This window comes from Myotis myotis, unplaced genomic scaffold (assembly GCF_014108235.1).
Source record: "Myotis myotis isolate mMyoMyo1 unplaced genomic scaffold, mMyoMyo1.p scaffold_m19_p_4, whole genome shotgun sequence".
NCBI lineage: Eukaryota > Metazoa > Chordata > Mammalia > Chiroptera > Vespertilionidae > Myotis > Myotis myotis.
Window position 1 is genome coordinate 58,953,323 of NW_023416346.1, and position 7,612 is coordinate 58,960,934.

Genomic DNA, 7,612 nt, shown 5'->3' on the forward strand with positions numbered 1-7,612 from the left:
TTCAAGCGTACCAACATCAGAATTATAGGGGTGCCAGAAGATGAGAGAGACCAAGATATTGAAAACCTATTTGAAGAAATAATGACAGAAAACTTCCCCCACCTGGTGAAAGAAATGGACTTACAGGTCCAAGAAGCGCAGAGAACCCCAAACAAAAGGAATCCAAAGAGGACCACACCAAGACACATCATAATTAAAATGCCAAGAGCAAAAGATAGAGAATCTTAAAAACAGCAAGAGAAAGAAACTCAGTTACCTACAAGGGAATACCCATACGACTGTCAGCTGATTTCTCAACAGAAACTTTGCAGGCCAGAAGGGAGTGGCAAGAAATATTCAAAGTGATGACTACCAAGAACCTACAACCAAGATTACTTTATCCAGCAAAGCTATCATTCAGAATTGAAGGTCAGATAAAGAGCTTCACAGATAAGGAAAAGCTAAAGGAGTTCATCACCACCAAACCAGGATTATATGAAATGCTGAAAGGTATCCTTTAAGAAGAGGAAGAGGAAGAAAAAGGTAAAGATACAAATTATGAACAACAAATATGCATCTATCAACAAGTGAATCTAAGAATCAAGTGAATAAATAATCTGATGAACAGAATGAACTGTTGATTATAATAGAATCAGGGACATAGAAAGGGAATGGACTGACTATTCCTGGGGGGGAAAGGGGTGTGGGAGATGCGGGAAGAGACTGGACAAAAATCGTGCACCTATGGATGAGGACAGTGTGTGGGGAGTGAGGGGCGGGAACTGGGAGGAGGGGAGTTATGGGGGGAAAAAAAAGAGGAACAAATGTAATAATCTGAACAATAAAGATTTAATTAAAATAAATAAATAAATAAATAAATAAATAAATAAATTCACAGTTTTCATCTTCCATGTTTCTTTGCTTCTTCTTTGTAGCCATCTCAAACAGGGCACCTAAAAAATGTTTCATTTTGTAATAATAAAGCCACCAACACAAAAGAATTACAATTCTTAAATTGATGACAAAAATACCTGTAGGATTTGCAACTGGTTGGAAAAATTCAGGTAACTTTATGCTTCGAGTAGGTCAGTGATGGCGAACCTATGACATGCATGTCAGAGGTGACACACAAACTCATTTTTTTGGTTGATTTTTCTTTGTTAAATGGCATTTAAATACATAAAATAAATATCAAAAATATAAACCTTTGTTTTACTATGGTTGCAAATATCAAAAAATTCCTATATGTGACACAGCACCAGAGTTAAGTTAGGGTTTTTCAAAATGCTGACACGCCAAGCTCAAAAGGTTCGCCATCACTGGAGTAGGTACTTTTGTCACCTGCGCGCGATTTGTGGATGCAACTAGCACTAACCACTGCACATGAGACTGCTGACTGACTGGCTCACTCAACTCGTGCATGAATCGCGTGCGCCTACCCCGGGCTGCGTATCCTGTGACCCGCCTGCGCCTCCTCTCCCGTCGCCTGACTGACCAAAACCCTCCACTTCTTCTAACGCCACTTCTTCAAAATAGACTCACCCAGGCCGAAAACCGACTTCTGCGCATGGGCCACGAAGTTTCAATCGCACTGTATGTGCACGCCTGCACATGGTATTTTGTGGAAGAGCCACACTCAAGGGGCCAAAGAGCCACTTGTGGCTCGCGAGCTGCGGTTTGCCGACCACTGTCCTAGAGAAAAGTGCAGGCAGAAGCCATTGTTCTTTTGATGGGCTTTTCCCCTACAGAGCCAGCAGACGGGCACCATATCTGAAATTCCATCTACCTGGCTCACACTGTTAGCTCCACCCAGGTGAAACCCTACCCCACCCAACTTTCAGGCCCACCTAAGCTGTTTCTGGTGGCATTACCACAGGAATGGCCTGTCTTGGATCATGCTTCAGATTTTCCTAATATCTCTCAAACAAGCAGCATCTGGCCTCAGCAAGCCCCATACTTCTCACTTAGTGACCCCAAGTCTGGCACTAGCAGAAGCCAGCATTGGTTCACAGCTTGGCCTCGCCTGGGCATCTCCAAGCCCAGCACAAGTAACAGCCATCTACAGGTCAATCTGTAACTTATGCCTGGTGGCCCCACGTAGAACCAAGCTGTGACTGACTTAGCCTGCATCTCCTGGAAGGCCCCAGAACCAGAATACCCAGCGGACAGCTTCAGACCACGTCAAAGCACCACTACCCAACCACCTCCACAAATGACACACTCAGGAGGTGGACTCAGTGGGTACCAGAGTCCCGCTGAAGTAAGTCTCACTCTGTGTGGTGGGCCCCTGTACAGCTAGTCCTCAGAGGTTGGTTGTCAGTGGTCACAACCTGTCTTTGCAGCTTGAGTAAATCCCTCCCACTGATGTGCCAACAGAAATTAGGCTCAATTACAATAGAAGGGTGTACAGCCTACGTGGGAGGCACACTTCGAGTGCCTACCTGGGGTCATCAGGGAGACTGTACCTCTGACAGGACACCTACTTTATTAAGCCATGCTACCAAGCCTGGGAGATCCAGAAACTCTACCTAATATGTAAAAACAAACACAGGGATGCAGCCAAAATGAGGAGACAAAGAAACATGGCCCAAATGAAAACACAGAGCAAAACTCCAGAAAAAGAACTAAACAAAATGGAGACAAACAGAGTTCAAAACACTGGTTATAAGGTTGCTCGAGGAACTTAGTGAGGATCTCAACAGCCTAAGAAAGATCCAGTCAGAAATGAGATACACTAACTAAAATAGAGGATAATTTACAGGAAATCAATGGTAGAGTAGATGAAGCTGATTATTAAATCATTGATTTGAAATATAAGGAAGCAAAAAACATCCAATCGGAACAGCAGAAAGAAAAAGAATAAAAAATTATGAATAGAGTGTAAAGAGCCTCTGGGAAAACTTCAAGCATACCAATACTCACATCATGGGAGTGCCAGAAAGAGAAGAGAGAGGAAAAGAAATTGAAAAACTATGTGGAAAAATAATGACAGAAAACTTCCCTAACTTGATGAAGGAAATAGACATAGAAGTCCAGAAAGCACAGAGCGTCCCAAACTAGAGGAACCCAAAGAGGCCCACACCAAGACACATCAGAATTAAAATGCCAAGGGTTAAAGACAAAGAGAGAATATTAAAAGCAGCAAGAAAAAAAAGCAGTTAATTACCTACAAGGGAGCTTCCATAAGACTGTCAGCTGATTTCTCATCAGAAGCTTTGCAGGCCAGAAGAGATTGGCAAGAAATATTCAAAGTAATAAAAAGCAAGGACCTACAAACAAGATTACTCTATCCTACAAAACTATCATTTAGAATTGATGGATATATAGCTTTCCAGACAAGAAAAAGCAAAAGGAATTAATCACCACCAAACAAGTATTATATGAAATGTTAAAGGGTCTTCTTGAAGAAGATCAAACATATAAACAATAAAATAGCAATAAATACATATCCATCAACAATTGAATCTACAAACAAAATGAACAAGCAGAACAGAAACACACTCATAGATACAGAGAACTTTTTGTTGTTTGCCAGATGGGAGGGGGGGTTGGGGGAATGGGAGAAAAAGGTGAAGGGATTAAGAAATACAAATTGATTGTTTCAGAATAGTCATGGGGATATAAACTACAGCATAAGTAATATAGTTAATAATATCCTAATAACAAAGCATGGTACTGGATGCGTGCAGGATTTATTAAGGTGATCACTTATTAAGTTATGTAATGTCTGGTCAATGGTGTATGTTCACCTGAAACTAATATAATGATGTATGTTAACTGTAATGGAAAATAACAAATGATTTTTGAAAAAGAATGGAGGCACCTAATTTTTTTACCAGTTTGTATGATCTGAATTTATATAGCCCACAAATAAATATATTGTCATTTAAAATTTTATTGGTGATTGCATTAAAATAAAAATATTTATTTCAAGAAAAATTATTCAGTAGGAAATTATGTTTTTGTATGCTTCATGACTAGATTTAGCAATAAGATTTTTGAACAGGTAGGGTGTTGTTTTTTTCAGAGTAAAAAGATAAATAGGTTTTTCTGTCTGTAAACACTGTCCGTGAATTAACAGATAAAACTTTACAAATGAGGATAAGAAGTGTCCTGAGCTTTTCACATTAATAGAATTTTTAAAATAGTGTTCAAGTCTCAGCAATGACTAATGCTGACTTTCTGTATTCTAGGTATTTGGTTAACATTTCCCCTTTCACTCTGTGAACTTGTAACTGAGATTTGCATGAATAAGTTTATTTATTCCTAGTTCTTTCTCTGTAATATGGTTTATGCCCTTGATTTACTTATCTATAAAATTCAGATAATAGCTCATTGCTAAAAGGGGGACTATAGTCATTATAAAAGAGCCTATAAACTTAGAATTAATGTACAACAAAATGATAAAGAACCATTCTTATTTTAGGAAGGCTCTTGGGGGGGGTCAACCATAGTGTCCTCATTTTTCTTATTGAACACATTTATCCTTATAGTGCTGACTTTTTGGTAAACATTTTCATTAACCTCCATAGTAACCCAAGCAATAAAAGATCTCATCTCCAATATCTTGAAGAAGTATGTAATGTCAGCTTCTTTGTGTTTTTTCTCTCAATTTCATTCCCTTTCTTTTTTCTATTTCTGTTTCTCTAATTGCTTCATGTTTATATAAAGATAATCACAAAATAATAATAATCAAATTGGATTTATAATAATCAAATCAAATCAAGTCTTCTGAATTTCAGTTATCTGGTTTTATTATTTTGGGTATATAAATGTCATCATTTTAAATGAAGTTACATACTCCCTACTGTGTAACTCACCACACTGACACATAATGTTAATTTCTATTTTACTCTTATTGCTGTTGCTTTTCTTATAATAAAGAAAATATTGATATATTTCTTGCTTCCACTTAATAAAAAGGGGGGATGGAAAGTGTTGTTCATTTCAAGAAAAATGGAGGAAGAACATTTACCTGTGGAAGCAGAGGCTCTTGTCATGATTTTTATACACACTTAATTCCGTTATCAACATGGCTCAGATAGGCCTTTGAATTTGGCTTTCTTAGGGTTAAAAGTTTTCCATGTCACATCACTAATATGCCACACACTGATTCTGAGAAGAATGTAATAAATATACACATTCTATAGCCTTAACCGGTTTAGCTCAGTGGATAGAGCGTCAGCCTGCGGACTCAAGGGTCCCAGGTTCGACTCAGGTCAAGGGCATGTACCTTGGTTGTGGGCACATCCCCAGTAAGGAGTGTGTAGGAAGCAGCTGATTGATGTTTCTCTCTCATCAATGTTTCTAACTCTCTATCCCTCTCGCTTCCTCTTTGTAAAAAATCAATAAAATATATTTTTAAAAAATATACACATTCTATAATCTTTAAACAAGTAAAAGACAAGCATATTTCAAGGAGCTTTTTAATGACAAAATTAGAAGAATACTTGATAAGATATAATGAACTTTCATTTGCTATATTTAATGCTATTATATTTTCTTATCAGAAAATAATTATATTCTTCCTGCTGGCAGGTCACAATGGGGTATTTGAAGATAATACATATTAGATAAATTCAGTTCTGTGCCAAGTTATCTCTGGCAATTATATTATCCTCTGACCCAGTAAGTGAAATTATGCAGGGATAGCATTTTGATTGTGCTGGCTCATTTCTAGAGGTAGATATTGGTCTGGATTAGGAAACCCTAAAATATCGTTTGCCTGTTTTCAGAGTGATTTGCTTATGTCCTTACAAAAATTGCATTGTAAATATTCAACATAAATCTAAGTACCTAAAAGCTTGAATGAATTTAATGGATTTGGATTGTAGGTAACAAAAGCAACTCCTGTTGCTTTCTACATTTGTAACTTTTATTTGTGAACCATGTGAAGGCATTAATTTACCTGTTCTTTTTCAATATTTTCAATATTTTATTTGTCCACATTCCCTGCTGGTCCTTGCTTGTATGCAGCCATTTGGTAATACCATGAAAGTAGGTTTTTTTACTTGGTTGTCCATTTTTTAAATCAATTATGCACAGTAATGTCTGCTTTGGTTTAAAAATGACCACATGGCCCGGCTGGCATGGCCAGTGGTTGAGCATAGACCTATAAACCAGGTCAGAGTTCAATTCCTGGTCAGGGCAATGCCTGGGTTGTGGGCTCGATCCCCAGGTGGGGATGTGCAGGCAGGAGGCAGCCGATTGTTTCTCTCTCATCACTGATCTTTCTTTTCTTTTCTTTCTTTCTCTCTCTCTCTCTTTCTTTCTCTCTCTTTCTTTCTCTCTCTTCCTTTCTTTCTTTCTTTCTTTCTTTCTTTCTTTCTTTCTTTCTTTCTTTCTTTCTTTCTTTCTTTCTTTCTTCTTTCTTTCTTTTTCTTTCTTTTCCTCACCCGAGGATATTTTTCCATTGATCTTTTAGAGAGAGTGGAAGAGAGAGGGAAAGACAGAGAGAAACATCGATGTGGGGAAAACACATCAATTGGTTGCCCCCTGCAGGTGCCCCAATCAGAGCCCGGGCCAAGGAAGAGCCTAACACCAAGGTATTTGCTCTTGACCAGAATCTGCAGGCCGACACTCTATCCACGAGCCAAACTGGCTAGAGTTCATCATTGATGTTTCTCTCTGTCTCCCTCTCCCTTTCTCTATGAAATCAATAAAAACATTTTTAAAAAATTAAAAAATGAACACACAACTTGGATTTCCATTCCTAGTTATATATATACAAGATAATTTAAAACAGGTGTTCAATAAAAACTTATATATGAATGTTTTGGGGAACATTATTTATAATAGCCAAAAAGTGGAAATAACCCCAATGCCCATCAATAAATGAACAGACAAATGAAATGTGATATATTTACACATAAAAATATTATACAGCCATAAAAATTACTGATACCTGCTACAACATAGATGAACCTTGAAAACATTATCTAACTGAAAGAAGTCAGATGCAAAAGGTCACATATTGTATGATTTCATTTATATGACATATACAGAATAAACACAGCCATCAAGACAAAGATTAGTACTTGCTTAGGTTTGTGGGAAGATAGGGTACAGGGTTTCTCTTTCTGATATTGAAAATGTTTTAAAATTGACTGTGGTGAATGTTGCATATATCTTTAAATATAATAAAAGTTGCTGAATTGTACACTTTAAATGAGTAAACTATGATATGTGAATCACTTCAATAAAGTGTTCCAAAAATATAAATTTTAAAAATGAACATGTAAGCCATAGTTTTAATCATTGAACTTTCCATTCAAGGAGTATTTGTGTCTACCATGTTCAAGTTTCCAGGTTGACTCCCAGTGTAACTCAAACAGGCCAGAGATTTGTGCCTGTTTTGTTTACCACTATATCTACTGCATCCAGAATGATTGTAATGAATCATCTTTTGAACACTGTAAGTAATCCTGCAACATTTAAAATTATTATCTGCCAGAATGTAAGCTTCAGGATGTCAAGGATTTGTTTCTGGTTTCTTCACTGCTGATACCCCTGATTGTGAACAATGCCTGGCACAAAGTGGGCCTACTCAACAAATATTTGTCAAATGAATATATTGTTTCTTCTGTCTCCAGCTCAGTGGAAAACTGTGTGTAACATCCAACCAGGCGGTAAA